This window comes from Mus caroli, unplaced genomic scaffold (assembly GCF_978045245.1).
Source record: "Mus caroli unplaced genomic scaffold, Mus_caroli_1 scaffold_1, whole genome shotgun sequence".
Taxonomy (NCBI): domain Eukaryota; kingdom Metazoa; phylum Chordata; class Mammalia; order Rodentia; family Muridae; genus Mus; species Mus caroli.
Genome location: NW_028227256.1, coordinates 73155308 through 73174717, shown reverse-complemented (window position 1 = coordinate 73174717; position 19410 = coordinate 73155308). Strand labels below are relative to the sequence as shown.

Genomic DNA, 19410 nt, shown 5'->3' with positions numbered 1-19410 from the left:
TGTCATGGTGCAGATTCACAGCTAGACAGGGTTGGTAAGAAGCTCATGGAAATCTGGCCTTTACCAGGCCAGGCTCAGCAGGAATTGTCCTAGAGATGACCTCGATGAGAAAGGGAGGTGACCACAGGGGATGTGGCTTTGCTAGCATTCCCTGTGTGTCTCTGCTCCTCTGCCTTTGTTTTGCCCTCTGCTATGTTAGCCACATTAAGGGATGTAAACTATACAAACCACAATTTTCTGTTTCCACCGTTCTTTAAGGCATGCTTCAGTAGCATCAAGTGCTGGCCTATAACCATCCACCATTCATCTCTATAGCGTTCTCAGCTTCCCAGCAGAGGCTCTGTCACCAATCAGCACAGGTAACAGCCCACAGCTCTTCCCTTGGCCCCAATAAGCACAATATTAGATTCTATCTGTATAAATGTGATTATTTTGATCCCTTATATAAGTGAAATAATATAGTATTTGTCCTTTCCCCATTCTACATTTTTTCCTGAAATGTTACCCCATAACTCTCTTTATTTCCTTCAAAGAAAATACTGTGTTGAACTGCAGTCCTGCTACTGTGAAGAGGCTTATATGCTTCATACTAATAGTGATAATAAGTCAATAATATTTTATTAAATTGTGGAGTATATCTTTTGGCCTTTCCATAATTTAAAAAATGAAAAAAAAAAAATCTGGGAACTATAAACAGCACTGTCAAGGACTGAGGGTGAGAGTCACCACAAACCACGTTAGAGGATTGCCTACAGTTTCAGGAACCGTAGCCACAGACAGCTGGCATGAGAGGAGACCCAAAGGAATCATGGTTATTCTCACAGCCTTTGGTAACCTTCGGTAACTTTGTGAATTCCGTTTTGTTTTCCTTGTAGTGGTTACCAGCGTGGGGACTGGGAGGCAGGTATACTTGCGTACGTGCATGCGTGTGTACGTGCATGCGTGCGTGTGTGCGTGCGTGCGTGCGTGCGTGTGTGCGTGCATATGGAAAAGAAACTCCCTAGAAATGGAGCTGAAGAAGAGTTGGGAGGAGATATTCCCTGGCCACTCTGCGGCCTATCTGGGGAAATGCAAATGGTGGTACCGAGTGATGTACATGCCCCAGTGTAAACACCTTTAGGGCTCTAGCATGTGGTTACATCCCCCTAGTGAGCACAGAGGCCTCTCTGTGATCAGAATGGCTACAGTAGAAACCTGTGGGAGGAGTCTGGATGCCAGATGAAAACCCCAAAATGGTCCTCTTCCCAGATATCCTCCCAGAATATTTGAATCCGGACACTGGCAGTATCATAGACTTCAAGGGGTGCATGTGTGTGGCTGTGTATGTGCTAGCACGTATACCCGTGCATGTGTGAGAGAAGGGAGAGATGAAAGACGCACATTTCGAGAAAATTACTGAATTTAAATGCTTTATTTCCAGTTCCACTTTGAACTACCTGACACCCCCTCAGATTCCATCCTACATCATCTTCCCAGTGTAGAGACTCAAGGACAGAACCCATGGACCATACTGGTACCATGATGAAGTCTCCCTGTTGCTTTCTAAGAATTTGTATCTTTCTTCTCAGACATTGACCTCTCTGCCCAAAAGTGGGTGAGGGGGAGAACGTAGCGACAAAACGGGGGGGGGGGGGACATTGCTGATTTGTAGTATTGCTGAGCACACCATGCTGGGCCTGAACCTATGGTTGTGGTAGAAGTGGTTTTTGTGCTCACCCAAGATCAACACCTCATGGATCAAGGAGAACTTAGTCAATCCCTGGTTACAAAGATTCCCCCTTCCCCCATCTTTCTGATCCTGACTCCTATCAGAGATCTCAATTTGATACTATCTATGAAATTAGTTCTTCCAGGTCTATGAGCCTGGCTCAATACAAAACCCCCAAGAAGAATTGTTGTGGTGTCCCAGGGGGGTCATAAGAAAGCACCAAAACTTCATTGGGTTAAAACAACAGAACCATATTGCCTGGCAATTCTAGAGTCTGAATGTATGAAGCCAGGGTGTCAGCAGGTCACACACCATAGGAGACTCTTGGGACAGTCTCCCTTGCTTCTTCCTGGCTTCTTAAAGAGTCTACTGCTTGTCTGCATTCTTCTGCATTCTTCTAACCACTGTGTCTGCCGTCTCCAGGTGCTTCCTCCCCACGTCTCTACCTTAAGGTACTGCCCTCTTGTACAATATACCAGTCATATAGGATTATGCTCCTTCTTAGCTTGATGTCTAAATCTTAATTATGTCACAGTGATCCTGTTCCCAAATATTGTCACATTCACAGTTACCAAGCTTAGGACTTGAATATATACCTCTCTGTGGGGCATGAGTCCATTAACAAAACTAAATTCAAACTCTTGCCCAGCCTCCTTACCTAGGTTCTGGCTTGCTGATTCTGATACCCTTTGCCAAGACTCTAATTCAGTTATTCAATAGTTTTTTGTGTGTTTTTGTTATTCTGATCAGATGAACCCGACTTCTACATACTGACCCTAAGTTGGGGATCTTCCCAATCCTTTAATGTTGCTCTGATGAGATATTGAGGTTAAGATTTGCGATTTCAGAGAATAACTTGGACCAGTCTCTATCTCTAAGGTCCTCTTCTGCCTTGACTGTCTCTGGTCTACCATCTGGACCAACATCCCTGGAGCCTTTCTTAGACCTTTGTTTATTGAATCCAAAATTGGCCTGCATCATTTGTGAGGCCTGATGCAATCTAATGAGAACACTCACTTTCCAAAAACGAATTGTTCTCATTTGTTTTTCTTTTTATGCATTTCACAACCAGGGTGGTCTTTGTGATATCAAAGAGATAAATCCATAGACCATTTTACCACACATAGCTGGCATATAGCTTTAAGTAGCATCTGCAATTACTTGGAGAAGAAAAAAAATTTTTAACCTTAAGTATCATCATTAATAAAACAATTTATACCAGTGGATGGATCAATTATAAAAAATTAGTTTCTTCAAAATCAAACAGGTTCGTGCTTCCACTAATTATACAAATGGAAAGCTGGAGCATTTTCTTTTTTAATTTTGTATCACAAACTCTTTTTTATTATAAGTCTTTGCCACAAAATATTTGATGGAAATCTCTGCCTTTTATTTTTACTCTGGTTAATGACCTTCACCTTCCATTTACATTTCCACAGACCTCATTTGAACTCAGATCTACATGCTAACGTACCCAGAAACAAACCAGTATCACATCGCCCTCTTTCTAAGCAATGGTGCTTGGTCAGCTCATATAGACTTTGAGGTCTCTTGAGTGTATAAACAGTTGGGTATTTTCTTTTAAGGAACCGTAATTTCCATTCCTTCAGCACAGAGAAATGGTCAGTGGTGGAATTAAACAGGCTGAAGTTGCCAATATCCTTGTCATCTTATAGCTGCAAAATATCCCGTAGCTCACAATTTACAAAAAGATTAACAGCTTGGCTGTGCTTACAGTCTACAAACATAAACTTAATAACCTCATTAGAACCTTCCAACTGGCCACATTCATGAATCCAAAGAAGAAAGCTAACCATTTTCCCCGCTACCAGTCATTCTGGTGGTTGATATGCATGCGTGCATGTCTCTCATCTGCCTTGTGGTCCTCCTTTGTGCAATTCGAAAATGAATCATCTTCATTAAATGGAAAGTAAAACTGACCAGCGCATGCTTGTTGCCGTCCAAACTCTGCCAAGTCTCCAGCCACTATTTCTGCTCCTAAGGCCACCAGAGACCAAATGGACTATTTCCATCCCCTGCCAGGAACACATGCCAGTATTTACTAGTACTTATGCAAAATGATTTTCCAGAATCATTTTTCAAAAGCTGAATGCTCAGTTGACTTATAAAGTCTAAAATGGATTAATAGGAAAGAGATAGACAGTCCCAGATGCACAAGTTATCAATTTTATGCACAGGATGAGTAAGCCTTACATATTTCAGCTAAGCTGGAATTACAATAACCCCATTTCTCTCAGGAGAAATGGTGGCTGCTATAAAAATGAAGATGTGCTTTGTTTTACTCGCAAAACAGGAAGTATTCTTGGCTGGATTAAAGTGATTGGCATGATGGCTTAAGAGACACTGCCTTAGTGGATTTGTCACCAGTGCTAAACCATGTCTACATGACCACGGTGGCCAAATGATGGGAGATGATGTGTGTGCTCATTTGCTTGCTTATATTTTTTTTATCCAGATAACATTCACTGAGGATTTAGCATCAGTAAGACATTCAAATTAGACATTGAGTTACAACAATAAAGAGCAGAGTCCCTTCTTGCACGAACTCATAATCTATTCCCTTTATTGTCCTAAATACATGGCCATTGTACCCACTGCCTATAAGCAACAGAAACTTTATCTAGCTTTAAAATGTGGAAACCTTTGTTTAAAAAACTGAGAAACAGCTGGCAAGACAAGGAACAAGAGGAAAGAAGCCGGTTCCCTCATAGGTTTTGTAATCGTAGAATATATATAAACAGCTTTCCGTGTGTGCTCTGAAAATGAGTATTCTCCAGTCCATTTCTGATCATCCCATGCTGCTTAGCATTATAATTAGTTTATATTGTACCATACATACAATGATCCCTTCACAGCATAAGGAAGGGATGTTGGCTGTTTTCCCAATATCCCTAATAGGTAGGAATGAGTCAGAAGGGCCAAACCTCCTACTTCAACTACTGAGCTGTAAAATGGGTTTGATTATGTATTAATATTAATTATATTAAATACCATATACCTCATTAGGAAGAGGAGATTAAAGGAGGTTATTTTATAAGTATTTAGCATAGTTTCTACAGATAATAAAATGCTTATTAACTAAGCCTTGGTTCCTCCTTAAAATATATTTTAGAATTTCACCACTCACCACTACTGACATTTGTAGAATGCTATCCCTTTTTTGCTGTGTAACTGGCTGAATGTCAAGCCCCTGCTTCCATTAACCACAAAGCCTTGTCTGTTCCTGTGCTTTAACTCTCTCTTTCCCACACTAAGGTCTAAGGACCGGCTCTTACAAACCCAGATCCAGACTCCCTCTCTCTGGCCATGTCTTTAGCACTCCATCCCCAGTCCTTCAAACCAACTGCTCATGGCTACAATTCAGCCAAGCCAAGTGTCTACTTTCTCAGGCTTCTCCTCCCTGTAGCCTGATAGCCATAAGCAGGAGGCTTGGCTCTTCTGACTCTCTCCTACCTATTAGGGATATTGGGAAAACAGCCAAGCCTGCTCCCAGAAAACCAATTCTCCTGTGGCCACTCAGTACTCCCCTGATTCCTAACTTCGTTGTGATTTTTTTTTCCCTCTATAATGATTTGGATGAATCTTTAGTTGCTTAAATCCCAGAAATACATTCTCCCCTCCTCAGCAAATAATGTCTCTAAATATATTGATCACCTTTAATGTGTCAGGCACTGAAGCAAGTAGTAGCTGCAGCAAGGTACCTAAGGCATGATTCTGCGTCCTGCTAAAGAAAGTGAGAAGACACATGTGCATAGATGCAGACGCCATCGCTAGCTACCATCTTCCATAGTAACTGGTGAGTAGTGACATCAGCCAGAAGCAACTCAAAACAATTCTGAAGACTAGCAAATGAAGACACTGCTTAGGCTGGGCTCTAGAATTCCCTATAGCTGTTGTATTTGCAGAGGAACACACCAGACATAACTTAGAGATCAGCTTGTTCACATCCAGTGTGCAGATCAGGCACCAGAGCCTTAGCCAAACTCCAGCAGTCAGCTCTGCACCAAGCTGACGATGAGCAGACTCAATCACTCCCTTGTGATTGGCAGCCTTTCCTCATCATTAGAGCTGTAGACTCATACGGAAGCGAGTACTTGAAGGCAGCTCATTCTTATTTCTGAATAATGCCCCTTTGTATGCATACTTAACACTTTATTTGCCTGTATTCCCAAGATGCACATTCTGTTTCTAGTTTATGGTTTATGAATAAGATTGCCATAAGCATGCTCACACATGCTTTGGGGTGAACCATAAGCTGTTTTCTATGGTGTTTATACCTGTAAGTAGAATTGTAGGGTCATAATATGTGGATATGGCCTCCTTCAGCAAATATTTCTGGATGGTTCTCTTCCTCTGCATGTGTTTTTAAGAAGGTGTTTCTGCTATTCTAGAGAAATGTCAGTTCTGCAGGGAGGCCTGACCCTGTGGTACCTAAGATGTTGACTGTGCAGTGCTCTGAGCTCAGCCCCTTCCTTGTGTTTGCTCTTTGCACCCGGGAGACGTTTTTTTTATTACCTGCTGGGCAGATGTATCATTAATCAAGAATTTACGAATCTCCCAAAATCCTGATGGGGATTCCTTGGGGCAGAGAGTATAGTTCCTCACATGCATGCCCTGGTTTAGGAGCCTCCTGATGGCAAGTGTGTGTGAATACAGCCAGAGAGGCAATCAGAGGGGTGGAGTAAGGTCAGAAAACCAGATGGAGAATCCAAAAACAGGCCTCCAAGGACAGCCTGGGAAGACATGAGGAGGAAGTGAACTAGGCTTTCCAGACCTAATGCGTGGCTGTGAGCAACTCACACACTCCCAGTGCGAGGGGGCTAACCACGGCTCGGCCAATGCTGCACCCAGCACATGCCCCAGAACAGCAAAGGTGCTTGGCAGGAATAGACCACCTGGGCATGTGAGTGTGTGACACCCTCTTCATCCGATCCTGCATCTACTTGGACTGCATATACTTTAAGAACAGACTTCGAGAACGAAGAAAGAATCAGAAGCTTGCCATGGGCAGGCTGTTCAAGTCACTTGACCTTAGGGCTGCAGAAGCTATTCAGAAATTCTTCCTCGAAGAAACAGCGTGGTGAAAGTTGTTAGTGCAGGGAGACCGTGAGGAGCGCCACCTGACCAATGCAGTTGCTGCATGTGGACAGTCTCAGAAGCTGTTTCATGCATTGCAGCAGATTCTCCCAGCACCCGAGTTCCAGATGCTTCTAAGCAAGCTTCCAACCATCAGAGAGCTGTATGTGCTCAAAGTTTGACCAAAGATGTGGAATGAGCCAGATATCAACACAATACAATATCAGTGAAAATTATTGTTTAACTTCTTACCTTGGCAGCTGAGACCCGTTGGGGTTAATAATCATGGGTATACATGACTGTTAAGGACTGACCTGCAGTGAAATTTACCAAAATATGTGTTTACTTGGACTAGACCCAGTTTGTTTGTTTGTTTGTCTGTTTGTTTGTTTTAATTTTCTCCCCAGTGAAAATTTCATTTTAATTGTGGTCTTATAAATACACCATGAGTTGTAAAAATAAAAACAAGGAGTGAGCCATTATAAAAGAATTAGAGCAGACAGTGAGAAGGAACCTAGGGTCAATCCTGAGTCCACAAGGGCTGACCTTCAGTGGCCACCTTGACTGGGCTTTATACTGCATTGGTGAGGAAGAGGCAGCAGTGTGGAGAAGGGAAAGGCTGACGTCATTCCTCCTTCCTGGATCACTACCTCTCCAAGATGACTGTTTAGAACACCAGACCCTATAGCTAAGTTGCCAAAAAACCTTTCTCCATGCTCTCAGAAATTTGAAACATCCATGTCTCCTGGTCTACTCCATCAGGAGTCAGCATAGCCACAGACAAGACCTATACAATACACCCATAAATGCAGAGACCATTTTGGGGGATGGCTGTAGAGCAATCATTCAAGAGAGAAAAAGGAAAGAAAACCAGTGGTGTGCTTAGATATGAGATCATTTCTAATACCTGACAGCATAGAAAAATAGCTGTGATAGACCACAGTTCATTGTGTACTTCAAAATAACTGATGGTGAAGATTTGGCCATTTAGAAATGAAAGCTTGTGGCTAAACTTTATTGTCACTACATATTATCATAAACATGAATTGAGTGTCACACACTCTGCCCACAAATGTGCAATTATTTTGTGTCAGTGTTAGAAAGAAAAATAATTTAATCTTCTCATTGTGCATATATCTATGATCAGTTTTTTTAAATAAGGAAGAGCCTAAATGTCCAAGGACAGCCTACAGGTCGGAAGAGTCTCCTAGACCATTACAATTTGTGAAAACTAAATTTCTGTGCAAACGTGCTTAAATTAAAATAGCAAAGTACAAAATGACTACTTCATAGTGACAGACAAGAGACATTTAAAGCCATAAGAAAAACAGAAGGCATTCATGCCTAGGGCATGCTAGTACTGCTCTGAATGTTTAATATAAATTAGCAGTCTTCACAGCAACCTTCTGAGGTAAGTAGTTTTAACTTTGTGAAGGAGGAAATTAAGCCACGAAGGGCTAAAGAGTCAAAGAGCTAAAGGGTTCAAGGCTTGGCTCGAGTATTTTCATCTCCAATTTCTGAGACTCAAAGAGCTGTAATGAAAACAGCAGGCAGCTTAGGGATGAGAGTTCTAACCTTATCCATCTTTCTATGCCCTTCCATCTTTATTCAATGATGCTTCCTTCACAAACATCATTTTATCAGATGTCTCAAAAATCTCGTGCCACTGAGATGGTTATCAATCAAAGATAAAGGTTATGTTAACTCAATTATATATATGTTATATTTAATATATATTAATATATTTTATATATTATATATTTTAATATATAATTATATATAATATATATTATATATAATATATAAATATATTAAAATCTCAATTCAGTCTACCAAATGACACTGTATACACCTGTACCAAAGAACAGACATTTAGTACACTAAGGATCTAGAAGAACGAAGGGTTAATGGACAAAGGATGCAGGGTGAGGGCTAGAAAAGCCTTGACTGCAGATTCTGTCCCTATACTGATTTGAGTAAGGTTTGGGTGCTTGGTGAGTCTATCGGCTCTGAAACTCTCAGGCAGCATTAGAGAGCAGAGCTTAGTGATCACCCAGAATCTGGGACTGCTAAGCACTGGAAGACACTATTTACCCAGATCTTCAGTTTGGCAATAGGACAACTGAGATCATGACCATAAAGTATTTCTTCCAGCATAATAGTCTATTCCTGAAAGACTTACACCTAGCAACCCTTTCTTGGAGACTCAGTGAACACCTACAGCATCACAATCACACACAGATGTGGAATCCATGCCACAAACAGACTAAGCAGAGAGAGAAGAAGGGTGCTTGACTTGCTTATGTGTATAGACAAAGCCCAGGGCAGGCAAAATGTATAAAATGCTATGGACAGACTAGAATATATAAATCAAAACAACAGGGCATAATAACTCAACTATCAACTCCTAGCCCAATAGAAAGACATTTTCTTGGGAGGAAAGGGCAATAGAAAGAAATCTTTGTTATGCATGGTGCTCAAACCTATTGAAAATGTCAAAATAATCTCATTAAAGTGTAACACACTCAAGACAGACATAAAGAGTCCATGCAGTCTTGAAAAAAAAATCTGTTAAGGAATTTCACTTAATCCTCTCCTCTCCTGACTTTTTTTTTCTTTCAAATTTGCCTGTAAACTAATACTTACATCATTTTATTTAGGGCAAAGGCCTGTGCCTGCAAACAGTTATTAAAATAAATGTTCTTTCCATGACCCAAAAGGACCAGTTGGTATTAAATCAAACTTTTCCAGTTTATCTGATGACAGCCCTTTCAGAAAACCTCAAGAGGTGACCTGTCGCCTCATTCTTTAATAAGCAATAGTTTTCTTTTTGACTCAGGGGTGATAAACAAGGTCACTTTGAACACGAAAGAAGCATTTACATAAACCAACAGCATCCAGAATATGCAATTAAAAAAACGAATAGTTAATGAGCCTGCAAAATCATATGCATCCCTTTCTAGAGTAAATCTTTAGTGGATGATGAGCGATGGAGTTTTCTACGCTTGAATCTCTTTTTTAATTGAGTAAATAAGCTAAGGTAAGAATTAAAGCATAAATTAAAGCGTGAGCATACACACAATCTGTAGGGGAGTGGAGGAAGGCGATGATCCAGGGAACAAAGGGAAGATTTATTTCGCTGGATTTTAAAGTGCCTGTGTCTCCTTTGCATTTAATGTTGTATATATGTGCACACACAAGTACATAACAAAACTAACATTGACCTTGTGGGTCACCTCTCTTTGGCTTGGATAGCTGTAGTCTATATTTCCACTCCTTATCACTCCAGCCAAGAAGAAAACAACATACTGAAGTTAATGAAGTTAATGAATGTACCGTATGCTCCTTATAGTATGGACCATAGTATGGTAGGTGGCATTACTGGCTCCAATTCTTCACCTGTCTTTGCACTCAAGTGACATTCAGCTACGGCACTTACTTAAACCAGTAGAGTAAGAAGTGACAGTATGCCATTTCCAAGACTGGGTTTATACGAGAGATACATAAAGGAGAAGAACTTGGCTAATCCATCTCAGAATAACCAAACCAGCAAAGCCCCACAGCTATACCAGCTAAGCAGGGGTGCCTCGCTGCAGCCCACAGGGTCCTGAGCTAAAATAATAATATAAAAACGACCATGTTGTGGTGGTTTGTTTGATGGTCAATCTGACTGGATTTATAATTACCTAGGAGATTGAGGTAATTATAAATTACCCTTCTCTCTCTCTCTCTCTCTCTCTCTCTCTCTCTCTCTCTCTCTCTCTCTCTCTCTCTCTCTTTCTGTGTGTGTGTGTGTGTGTGTGTGTGTGCGCGCGCACGCGCGCGCACACGTGCGCACGCACAGCTCAGACCTGCCCTGCATGTGGATGGCATCATTTCTGAACTGATGGCTTATATGCAATAAAGGGGAGAGGGGCTAGTGGTTTGCATTAGCATGTCCCCCATAGGTTCAGACGATTGAAAACTTGGTACCCAGGTGGAGGTCCTATTGGGAGAGGTTTATGAGGAGGCATGTCCTTGATGAAGGACTTTGAGTATAGCTACTTTTACCTCACATCCAGTTCATGCTTGTGGTTGAAGATATGAGCTATCAGCTTCCTGTTCCCACCTCCATACCTACTCCTTGCTGCTGTGGGTTTCTGCCATGCTGAACTCTTATCCCATTGGGACCATGAGTCCAAATAAACTCTTTGCTCTGTAAATTGATTATGGTCACAGTGTTTTTATCATGGCAACATAAGAGGAACCAACACAGGCTGTAACAGAAGAAAAAGATCTGAGCACCTGCATAGCTCTTTCCTGTTTCCTTGTCTTCCATGGTGTGAACTGCTCGGTTCCACGCTGCCCACTTGCTTGCTGTGATTGTCGACACCTTGGAAACCAGGAGCAAAACCCTCTCTGGTTTTGTCCACGTTACAAATTTTGACCCTAGTGACAGAAAAAAACTAATCAATGTAAATGTGACATTCCATAACCTAAGAGCAATAATAATTATGAACCAATTGCATCATAGCTTTTAGATTGGGCCCCTGTTTTAGGGATGGCTTAGTACCCAGAAATGGTTGGCAGCTGTGCTAGAGGTGCTCAGAAACCTAACAAATAAGATCTCAGCCTAAGTGATGAAGGAGATGCTTCCCTGTCCATGGAATAATGTTTCTACTTGTTACAAAACAAATGCTAGCTGGACCTTCCAACAATGAAGGCTAAATGCCCACTAGAAAATTCACACCGCTCAACAGAAAAGGTCATGGTCTGAGTGGGAAGGAGGAAGGGAGGAGACAATATGGAGATGGAAGATAAAGAGAAGAGGAAGGGAGAGGGGAAGGGAACAAAATCCTCTTCTCTAAGGGTTATTACAGTATTAGTTTCTTCTCTTATTGTGACAAAATCACAACATACCCAGACAAAATCAGTTTAAAGAAGGAAGAGGTTTTTTGGTTGAGAGTGTTATAGAAGTCAGTCTACCAAGGATGGGTTAGGCATGGCAGCAGGTGAGGTGTGAGGCATTTTGCCACCATGCAAGTAAGGGAGAGGTAGTAATAACTGTCACCTTGCCCTCCACTTGAGGTTAAACTTCCCGCAGGAAAGCTATTGGCTGAGTCCATGCTGGGATGAAAACACCCTTCTGCTAAGCCTCTCTCAACTGTGAATTTAACTGACCTTAGAGAACTCTACAAAGGAGAGCTGGGGTGCTGTATCTGACATGCCCCATTACAGAAAGAATTATGGCCAACTGTGCCCTTATCAGTCACAAAATGGAACAAATGCATCAAAGTAGTAACAGAGAGGTGACATATTGGAGGTGGAGTTGCCAGGAAACAATAGAAAACTATGAAACACATGCATTCAGACATACATAGAGTACAGTTCCTAAGCCAGGTGAGCAATGTCTAACTGTTCACCCCTGGTAGACGGCAGGAGTCCTTAAATTTGGCATTCTTGGCTCTCAGATCCTTTCAGTTCTCTTCCTTCCATACAAAGGGTGACCATTGATATTCTACCCAGCCTGGAACTGATTTGTTCAAGTGGACTACACCTTAAGCCAGGCTCTCATCCATATGCAAACAGAGCCAGGGTATCTGATCTACTTTACATCACCGTCTTTCCCATATGCCCCACTAAGCATTCTCTGTGCAACAATTCAGCAATTGTAGGAGCCTAATTACAGCCAGGACTCTGAGAATCCCAGACAGAAGAGCATAAGTCATGATCCTAAAACGTCTTTGCAGTCTGGACTTATTACTATATCACCCATCAGAGATGAAATGAGAGGCAATAGATGGCAAAACAACACCCCAGGTGTCCCCCATGACTGGTAGAGGGAGGTCACCTCACTTACCTGACAATGTCACTGTGTCCCTTTAGTTAAGTAACTCTTCTTTCACAAGGTAAATCCTCTTACCGTCTTAGGAGAGCAAATAGCCTATCAGCCCCTTGCAACTTAATAAGAGCGTAATCTTGTCCAACAGAAAGAGGCTGACAGTCAAGAGAATGGCTATGTGGCTGGCATGTAAATAAAGACCTACTTGGAACACTATAAAACCTGGCTAGAGGGAGCTCTTCCATGTTGATTCAGCTTCTAGAAAGGTCCATGTGTTCCTGTATACTAAAAAAGTACAGAAGACAGAAGCAGGAATAAAAGAAAATAGCGAAGTCTGGGAACTAAACGTGGAATGGAGAGGTCCAAGAGGGAATCCGATCACAGTGCATTCATGGGTGTTAGAATCCAGATGACAAGTACTAGGAATGGACACCAGCTGCAAGCTGCTGCCTGCATGCAACCTACTCTTAGCTTCTGAATTGTCAACTGCTATGTGAGCCATGATGGGAAAATAGCCTTGCTGTAGTTCGGACTGAAAGTGACAGTAAAAGGACATGAAATCTGGGGACAGGCTCAGCGACTAAAGCCTCACAAGTTCTCACAAGCCTGAGAACATGAGCTTAGATCCCTAGGGCCAATGTAAGAGATAGGTGCTCTGGTGCAGATCTGCAATCCTGACACTGGGTAGGCACAAACAGGTAGATCCCTAGAGTTCACTGGTCAGGGAGCATAGCCCTGGGTGCATTGGAAGACCTTGTCTCAAAAAAATAAGGTAGAATGTGATTGAGGAATGGATTGAGGAGTGCACCAGACATTGACATTTGTCTTCTACATATGTGCACACATACATACACACATACTTACATGCATACACACACACACACACACAGAGTCTCAGCCTCAGTGATAGGCCACTTGCCTATCATGCAAAAGGCTTCAGGTCTCATCCCCAGCACCAGAAAAGAATCTACTTTTGCACCACAGGATGCCACTTTCAACCTTTCCTGCCGCCAGGTCTGATTATCCAGTCCAGCTTCCTACACCAACATCCATGCCCTCATCCTCTTGCCTATAAACTCTATACATGGAAACCTTTCAAGTTCCTTCTGATTCCAGATCTCCTGCTGCCTTCCTGACCTCTATCTCCACATTCTGGCAAGTTCTCCCACTCCTGCCCATGGCTTCACTCTTAGGCTCAACATCACTGCTTCCTTCTCTGAGAGGTCCTCAGAGGTAAGAGAGGTTCATGGACAGTTGCTGTATCCGAGCAGTAGCTCATTAATTCATGCAGCAAGGATTTGGAGCCAGGCTGACAGGTTTAAATTCCAGGACCATTGCTTCCTGCCTTCGTAGTCTTGGAGAAGTTACTTTACCTCCATTTGAGGAAATGAAATGAATAATCATGTGGGCATCAGTTGTTAAGAGCCCTTGCTGTCCTTGCAGAGGACTGAATCTAGTTCTCCATGCTGACTACAGGCAGCTCACACCTACATGTAACTTTAATTGCATCTGCATATCTGCTGCTCTCTTCTGGCTTCCATGGGCACCCTCACTCATGGGCACATATCCTCACATAGATATGTATGCATGCACATAACTTAAAAATAAAGATTATCAACTCGAATATAAAGAATTGACTGAGCTAATAGTTTGTAAAGCACAGAGAGTGGAATAAGCAATGCAATAAAGGAAAATCAGTAAAGCAGTAGTTATAGTTTATTTTTATTTTTTTGTCTTTTTGGTTTTTCACTTCCTAATATATTCTTACTATATATGGTCCAGTATATCCCAGAACTCACTGTACCGCTCACATTGGCCTTAAAGTCTCTCTCCCTCTTCTCTCTCCCTCCACGCCCTCTCTCTCTCTCTCTCTCTCTCTCTCTCTCTCTCTCTCTCTCTCTCTCTCTCTCACACACACACACACACACACACACACACACACACACACACACACATGCGTGTGCTCAGTCTGAGAGTGTAACCATGGAAGGAAATGGTAGAACTTGTCAGAATGGAGGTGGAGGTCAGGAAGATATCAGGAGATTTAAAACCAGAGGAATTTGAAAGGTGCCATGTATTAGGCTAGGGAATGAGGGCATGGATATTAGTGCAGGAAGTTGAACTGGATAACCATATGTATATACACATATACATACACACACATATATATATGATATATTATATATGTTGTATATAATGCATTGTATATATAATATGTCATATATGTGTGCATATGTATATATGTATATGTATGTGTGTATAAATATATATATGATTTTGATAGTGACATTCTTACAATGATAAGCCTAGCAGATATTCACACAGCAAAAGGTACAAACTATTGGTTGAGCTAATTTATGGACGTGAGTACAATGCTTTGTTTTCAGGCAGATTTTTCCGTATGATTATTTTCAGAATGGCAACATTCTGCCTCTTCAGCTTAACCTGTGGTGAATGAAACCAAATATGACTGTCTCTGTTCACAAGAGAATTCTTACTACTTGGAGAAGTTGCATGAACATTTTTTCCTCCCAGCTCGCCACGCTAAGTGCCTCTTTAAGGAATTACATTTCAGGGAGCCAGCTATCATAACCAACAAGAAAGGGAAAAGTCAAAGCTTTATTTATCCATTGGATTTCCAGATGTTGAGCACGTCTTAGTTTTGCCTGAATGGTATTGACAATTTATAGTTGTCTTTGGAAAATCATTTGATAATGATCCAACTATCTAGAACCTCTTTATTTTATGCCCATTAAAAGAAAAGAAAGTTATTACCCAGGAAAATTTCCAGACTGCCATAAAAGAAAACCGATTGCTGCCAAGAACCACCTGCCATAAAATTTCTCCTAACAGCTTCTTACCTTTATGTATCTGTATATCAGCCTTTTTAAAAATGAGAAGAGACCATTAATCATTTTTAAGGCTAATTGCAAATGTTTAGTGCAGAAATTAAATATTATAAGATTTGAAATAAGGTGTGTGGCATTCTAGAATTAAATATGTGCGTCTCCCAGAGGAGACCACATGAAGCATCAGGACTGTGGAACTAGTGGTATTTCTGTGGGAGCTTTAGTGAATCCTTGTTGGCTATCTTGCTGCTTATCCCCCCACATCTCCTAAAATAACACAGCTAGTTATTTTACACAATCCACTGCCTTAATGGGTTCTTCATAACCAGAAATGAGATACAAGATATGTGAGCCCTTTGAAAAACAAAATGTGAACTTGACAGGTAAAGGCAATTGCCACCAAGCCTTATGGCCTGAGTTAGAGCCTCAGGACCCATTTGGTAAAAAGAGAGAATTGACTCCAAGATGTCCTCTGACCTACATGTGCCATGGTGCACATGCACACACATACACACAACTAAAACAAATAAATACAGATGTAATAGAAAAGTAAAAGTTAAGTGTAGCATGAAAGCCAGGTGTGGTGGCACATGTCTGTGATCCCAGCATGTGGCAGACTGAGTGTAAATCTTGCTTTTATTTCTTCAGATGAAGTGATGAAATGAGAGTCATATCCAAACAGTACAAACACACAGCTTAGGCTGAGCCCAGATTATTTCCTTCTCTGTTCTATCTCTGGATGCTTCTATCTTCTATACAATCTAATCTTCCAAGGTGATTGGTTCTGTCTGTTTTTTTTCTCGGCTTCTGTTTGAATTAGTCTGCTTGGCCTCATACTAACTTTGGCAATATGTTCTAACTTCTGGCTCATTCTCATTCTCTGGCTAGTTCTGACTTCACCTGTGTCTAGTTTGCTCTCTCAGTTACCTGTCTCTGTAAAGCAGTCTTAGTAAAAACTGCCATATACTAACACCACACACCACACACCACACTCCATACACCACCACTACTTCTTTATCTTTTGTTGCCCTCAAGTAGCCTCTCCTTCCTCTGCTGTTCTCATGTGAGTTGGGTGTATCCTATCTCTGACTCATTCTGTCAAATCTTTCTCTGATTCTTCACTTTGTCTGCCCCTCAATTGGATGTTACTTTCAAACATGACTGCTTCCTTCTACAAACCAACCTTACCTTTATTGTTAGGGATTTAAGGAGTGTGCTAAGGGTGTGTCTATATTCTAGCAAGATTATACTGTAATTCAGGGTGCGTTTTTGTTCTGGCTGGTTTGTATCTTTGGATGTGATCCCTTAGCAGAGCAGCCTTGTAAAAAGAGCATTAAAATTCCTGTACTCTGAGGAAGGTAGAAAGTCTGAGATAATCATGGTGAATGTAGGCTAGTCTGAGCTATAAAGTAAAAAATCTCTGTCTCAAATAAACAAGCAAAAGACAAATAAATGTGACATAAAACTAAACAGTGTAAACTTTTTAAAAGGGAAAACATCTTATATGGACAGCTCCTGTTACACAGTATTCAGAGCTACTGTAATGAGAAAGTAAGTATAACTGGGGTTTGAACTCTTACATCAGTGGTTGCTAATCCTGAGTATCTGAATCCCCAAATACCTACTTGATGAAATCAAGCTGTTCCTACCATCATAAGCTTACCAAGTCAGAGTCTCCATAGACCTATTGACCAATGTTATGGTGAACCTAGAAATCGATTTCAGAAAACCTCCTAGGACATTCTAACAAATGGGGGAATCAGAAAAATCCTAGGCCAAATGACTTTGAAGGTCCTCTCTCACAAGAGGAAAAAGAAGGAGGTCTGTGTTAGAATGGGCTAGAATACACTGGGATGTTTTGCTTGGCCATGTTAATTAAGTGAACCAAAGGGGGCTTTTGATTACTAGACTTCAATATTTTGATGGACCTTGGTAGTCAGCCTCAGGAGGAGGACGTGGCCAAATAGGGGAATAGTCCTTGATGGCTAGCTTTAAGGACATAATCTATAGTTTACAAGGGAGATGGACAGGAGAAAGGCAAGGCCTGCCAGCATCAAATTTACCAGACTAGAGCCTGCTAAATCCCTTCAACTATGTCTTTCCTCTGTTCTTTAATCCCTGTTTCTTTATTGTTTTCTTTTCCTTTAACATTAGTCTATTATGTATCTATCACATGCCAGGCCCTGTGCTAAACTCAGGTTACATGCTGGGCTCATAACACCCACAGTCTGGTAGGACAAACACCAGTGATAACAGCTTTCCTGTCCTTAAGATGGTCCTATGAATCTAGTTGGGTACTCAGCTGCAGAACCCTTTCCAGGAAAATCTGAGAAGGAGGACAAGACCAAAGAGACAAAGATAAACAAGGACTAGGGGCTGTGGGGTGGGAGCAAAGTTAGTTAGCTGCCAAAATAATTCAGGCAGAGAAAAGTGTCTACATTGATATCCTAGTATATACCAAGGCCCACAGGGGAATCCCAGACAATGAGGAAAGAGTTGGTGCCATGACGTATCACCAAAGAGGCAAATCAATGCCTTAAGAGTAATCAGTTCAGTTCATCAGACATGAACAAGAAGAAAGCATTAAAGGGTGGAATGCACTGAAGAGAAAGTAGCAGGCAGGAGCCCACACCTTGAGGACAGGACAGCCAATGGCCACAGCTGTGAAGACTGGGGACAGGGCTGCCATGGTGGACATAATTAACAAGGATGAATTAAGCTTTTTATGAGGATGGGAGAACAAAATAATCAAAATCTAGTTCATTTAGTAGGAGGAAAGTGCTAGTTGGGGCTAAGGAGAGATGACCATACAAAATAAGGTTTGCTAACACAGGGGATTCTGACCCAATGCTGTTAGCCAGCACTTCAGTGAGAGTCACAGACTGGCTCAGCCACAGAGCGAAAGCCAAAATCAACCAGTCCCTGTTGCATAGGATCCATCCAGGCAAAAATTAGGACAGCGAAATCAAACCAGCTGAGGGCAGTTACAGAGTCAGGCTGAAACCGTGCCCTGCAATGCTCTTGGGAACTGAACTTTTTTTTTTTTAATATTTTTTTTTATTACGTATTTTCCTCAATTACATTTCCAATGCTATCCCAACAGTCCCCCATACCCTCCCCCCCCCACTCCCCTTGATGTTTAGATGTGTGACTTACCTTTTAATGACTAAGTTGTCTCTCCAACTCTTCAAGACACTCAGAAAGAAGTGGTGGAGGGAGACAGTTGATCCTGGTTCTCTCAGCTATCTTGAACCTGATAAAGGTTCACATTCCTGTGCTGTCATGGAGAACTTAATATGGTGTAAGGATGAGATCTAATGGCATTGACTCAGACTATGAGAGTGGCAGTCTTCCCCATCGGCCACCACACAGCCTAACAGTATCACATCTAAGACAAAAGCAAGTCACAATCCCTCTCTACCCACTCAGGCAGGCCTTGCATACCTACTTTCCCAGATGTGTTCCTGGAGCTGATAGAACACAGCTGGAGTGTACCCTCACTCCCTCCCCGTGCAAGCCCCATGCTTCTCAGACAGTTTCACAAATGGAAGCAAGAGGCTTCTTGTGGTAAACATTACACTCACCCTCAGCCAAAAAGATGAGCCAAAGGAGCTAGAGACCCCACGTGACCTCTGCAGCAGCCGGCCTCATGAAGACTGGTATTGTGGCTTCCACAAGATTTATTGTAGTTTTCCTGGAACAAAGCTGGAAATCACTCAAAGGGTCATAAATGCTGAAACATGTCTATGCTCTGCCAAAATTTCAGACAATAAGCCAATAAAGCAATTTTTACCTTATATATTTGAATGGATTCTATACCCCCCCCAAAAAAAAACAGATCTTTTAGAATGCAATGGACTAAAGCAACCAGAGAAGCCAAAGGATATGTTCATTTTAGCTTAAAATTTTTACTTGGGTCTGGCAAGCCATTTTTT

The 19410-nt window shown here is 41.7% G+C and overlaps 1 long non-coding RNA gene across 1 annotated transcript in view; it reads right to left on the bottom strand.

Annotated features, from left to right (window-relative positions):
* The window catches only part of LOC115031929 (uncharacterized), a 202009-nt gene extending 182845 nt beyond the window's left edge, over window positions 1-19164 (bottom strand). Inside the window, exons 1-3 of the long non-coding RNA XR_003837571.2 lie at window positions 19060-19164; window positions 18632-18728; window positions 11090-11233 (exon numbers count right to left, since the gene is read on the bottom strand). This is a non-coding gene — a long non-coding RNA (uncharacterized LOC115031929). The remainder of the gene's footprint in view (window positions 1-11089; window positions 11234-18631; window positions 18729-19059) is intronic.
* Window positions 19165-19410: the final 246 nt, after the last annotated feature.